Here is a 4880-nt window from a genome sequence, read left to right on the forward strand (position 1 = left end):
GTTATGGAGGTGTGGGAGTTACAACTATAATGGTGAGAAGTAGTGGGAGTTATCTATATAATGGAGAAGAGTAGTGGGAGTAACTTCTTTAGGAGTTATAGACATCCACTACAAAATAATATTTCATAACACTCCCCCTTGGATGTCTATAGATAATGTGCCTCGTTAAAACCTTACTAAGAAAAAACCCTGTGGAAAAAAATCTTAGTGAAGGAAAAAGAGTACACATATCTTGTAGTACGCATTATTTGCTGCCCCATTAAAAACCTTGCCAGAAAAACCCAGTGGGATAAAATCTTAGCTAAGGAAAAAAGAGTACAGCGCGTATTTGCCTCCCCTTGATGAAAACATCACTTTATTCTTCGGAGACGACGAATTCCAAGCTTGTATAACAACTTCTCTAATATTGAGATCCGCAATGTCTTGTGAAGAAGTTTGTCAAATTATCACTTGAACAAATTTGTTGAAGAACTTCGGTGAATGCGCTTTATTTTGTCTCCTTCTATAGTCCTTCTTTCAATTGATATAAGCAAACAACATTATCTTCGGTATTATTGGAATCTTCTCTTCAAAGTCAAGTCACACGTCTGTTGTGTGTTGAGCCCCTTGCTTTATCAGTTGCTTATCTTGGCATGACTTAAATAAGTATCAACAATTAACTGCCTTGTAATATGATAATATGACAGTACTCTCACATGCAAATAGAATGTTTGTAGAACGAACTTCAAAAAATGTCTGCATTTGCATAACCAACAAAATCTTGGCGATATTTGTTAGAATAAACAAATCTAAATCAAGTATTCCTTTTGAAATATAATACTAATTGTATTCCAATATCTCCGCATTGGAATAAAAGTATATCTTGCTAGCATATTGTTATACTCATGGTTCTAGCTAGATATATTAGTGCATCAATTGCACTAGACACAAAAATAAATCATGTACGCCATGATCACTCTAATCTACATAAGGATATGCCGAAGATTTATTTAATAAATTTCTTGGGAACCTTAATATGCTTCAGAACAATTTAAATCATTCAAGGATTTTCATTATATGCATATCAAATGTATTGTCAGACCAAAATCTGAAATGACTCCATTCCCCACAGGAGAACATGTCTCCTAATACCAGGATATTTACGAAAATTTTGTGCCACAAGTCGTCTTTATGTCTATCGACTTGATTTTTTATTTCACTTTCAGGTGTGGGGACTATCCGTCCAACTTCACATTTTTCAGGTGAAGTCAATTTCATTGCATATTTTTCATTTGGCCAATCATTTATCTGTCCAAATTTCATGACAGATTTGAGCTCAAGATCCTCGTCAATATTAATAATATTGAGCGCTACATTATATTAACAATATTGTCAACAATCATTTTACATCGGTTCCATCATCGCATAATAAAGACATAACTTATCGAGATCTCATTATTTTTCAGGTACCTGAGCCTCTCCCATGAGGTCTTATAAAATGTTATGTCATGGTGCTATTATAAAGCACTTGCCTCCTTATTATGACCATCTTAAACATTTGCTCCCTCCTTCTTCGAGGAGTTTTATCTTTTGAACCGATTTGTCTATTACGCTTGATGCGTGCCATAGACACTGTCTATCATGAACTTTATTCCATTTGGAGCATTAGCAGCTGAAATATGACATTTAGCTTTGGGTCAGCAAATGCGCCTGGCATAATTTTGCAAATGAATTATCACTTGAACTTCAAGTTCATATTTTCTTGTACGAGGATCCAAGTGTACTCATAATAATTCATTCCATGTATTACTTTTTCAGCTGCTCATTTTCTCCCCCGAGTGTTGGGATCACCAACACATATCCCCAACTTTCTTTACGGACCAATCTTTGTGCATTGTGGTAGGATAATTATATCATATCGCACATCCATATTTCTATATAGAAATTATTTGATTCCTGACCCTTAACCAATTGTGATAGGGAGAATTTATCATAACTTGTTGGCTAGATGCGTACAAGTGATGTTGTTATTAAATAATATACCTCATACCAAATTTCGATTTGGGAGTTTTATTCTCATAACCAATGGTTTAGCTTAATTGGAGGCACACATTTTCTGCTAAACCAACTTTGATTTAAACCAGCATTATCAAAATAATTTATCATAATTTATATTCTGGAACTGTGCTCTAATAACTTGAGCAAGCAACCTTGCAAAAGCCAAACTGCAAGTTGACAACAAACACATGTGACCATACAATAAATGCATCTTTTAAAATCATATAATAAATGGTCCACATGGCAGGTGACTGGGCCCATATATATCACCTTTTATTCGTTCCAGATTTTAAGGGATTCAATCCCAACCTTAACTGGTATATCATGAGAACAAGCAGCACAAGAGAATTGTTGAAGAATCTTCTATTTCTTCAATATATGCCAATGTGAATTCTCAATTAATTTTTGCATCATAATTGAACCGAGATGGTTAACCCGTTCACGCCAACTAATATTTGTTTCAGTAAACCTCTAGTTTACTTATGGCATGTGATTCTATCATCATGCTTATACATCTGTAGTACAAATAGAAAAAAAATCGGGTAACCTTCATATTTACCCGGTATGTTATAGTAATATGAAGATAATCGATCTTCCTTTCATTTATAGTCTCAATATGCCAACCACTTTGGCTAATATATTTGAAACTCAAAAAGTTCCTTTTTGAGACTTACTACCACCAATGCCATGTATAATTTTATTTATTCCGGTAGTAACAAATTCGTTCTTTCGGAGCTCTCAATAATTTTGTACTACAAGATCTTTTATACCACCATCCAAGTGGTGAATTTTTCCTCCACGGAAAAAATTATCTTATCATTGTCACAATAAAAAACATTATAGACAAGACTCATTTCTTGCTTTACTTTTGCCTTTAATAACTTTTTATAAGGCATGGTAAAATATTTTTGGCGTACCACGTGTACGCGACCAATGTCATATTCATGTAACCATATTGTAATATTCATTATCTTTATTTCTCTCAAACCTCCCTTAGAGGTGAGTTGTGGTATTTATCCAACCATGCATAAGCACATTCTTATGCATAATTTTTATCACATATATATTTCAGCATTTACTTTCAGGAATGAGCATGCATTTACAATGCTTATCACAAGTCACATTTTCAACGAATGGACTATAATCATATGAACGTGTCTCGTATTAACAGACCACATTAATACATATTCCTTCACCTTTGAAGGACCATTTTGAGAACCCTTATCGTTCTCCTTTTTACAATTACCATAATGATGACTGTTATTATTTGATCTTTGGCACGCACACATTCATTGGTCAACCACTTGTCTTTATTTAGACTTATTATGCACCGTTTTCACATTCACTTCAAGAATGGAGCAAATCAAGTGGGACAAACTTTATGCTTTTTCATGAAAAATACATTATTTTTCTTTAGTCATCACTATGTCATCCATATGGTGCATTGGAACTCAAACCCAATGCCTGACCCATATAAAGACATGTTAGGACATAATGAGTTGGAACTCGAACCAACTTTTACAATCATGGATCATCAGGACTCAAAACCCGATGTCTTACCCTCATGGTGCGTTGGGACTTGAACCCACCGTCTTATCCTTAATTAATGGCATAATATGCCAAAGTAGACTCACCCTTGAGACTTTCATGGTATACTACTTTTAATAGTAATAAAAGTAAACTCATATATGTGTTACACAATAAGCATCTATTTACTGGTAACAAAGGAATCAAAGTTCTTCAAATCACTTTGCAAAAGCTGGCGTAGCTCCTTAATTTATGTACATCTTTGGTCTCTGGTTTAGTATGTAACATTTAGCTGCATCATTATATGCTTCTGATTCTCATATAACATCTAACCTCTTCCAGAGGAATATCAGGCACAACAGACATATGCTTTTTCTGATGTAAGACAATTTTGTAGATGTAGTAACTCAATTGGATAGAGACTCGTGCTGATAACGTGTTACGAAACTTAGCTAAAAGTAACAATATAGAACAATAAAATAGACAACAATGTAGAGAGGAAGAGAGGGGAGATTCTTAATTCTTTCATATATTCAAGTGTATACAATGTGATGCCAAAACCATGTTATGAAATATTATTTTGTAGTGGATGTCTATAACTCCTAAAGAAGTTACTCCCACTATTCTTCTCTATTATGTAGATAACTCCCACTACTTCTCACCATTATAGTTGTAACTCCCACACCTCCATAACCTCCCCATGATCTTCCTCCATGATCTCAAATGTTTAATGTCATGTTTATGGCATTCTTTTGTATGCCTCTATGTAATCCTATAAATAGAGGGTTTTGGCATCACATTGTATACACTTGAATATATGAAAGAATTAAGAATCTCTCCTCTCTTCCTCTGTACATTGTTGTTTATTTTATTGTTCTATATTGTTACTTTGAGCTAAGTTTCGTAACAAACAGACATATCTAATGAATGTATATAAAATTTGAGATACAATGTAATTATATTTATCCATTATATTTAAGAACATAATCTATTCTGCCAAAACTCTACGATTTCCTTTCCAGCTTGTTCTCTTTTTAGGCAAATAGAAATTAAGAATTTAATACTAAAAAGTAAAAACAGACATATTTTAAAATGACGATAGAAATAGTACTTAAAAATATACTTGATAGAGCTGTCAAAATGGGGGCGATGTCCACAGGTAGCCACTAACAGCTTATGTCTTTATTTTAAAGCCAGCGTTTTAAATGTCTTTAGTCTTTAGCCACTGGTTTAATAAACTTTAACTGCTCGGACAAAAATACCCTTCTGCTCATGTCCTTAACTTCAGGACTTCAGGACTACATGTCCTTAACTTT

The sequence above is a fragment of the Nicotiana attenuata genome, chromosome 6 (assembly GCF_001879085.1).
Source record: "Nicotiana attenuata strain UT chromosome 6, NIATTr2, whole genome shotgun sequence".
Classification (NCBI taxonomy): Eukaryota; Viridiplantae; Streptophyta; class Magnoliopsida; order Solanales; family Solanaceae; genus Nicotiana; species Nicotiana attenuata.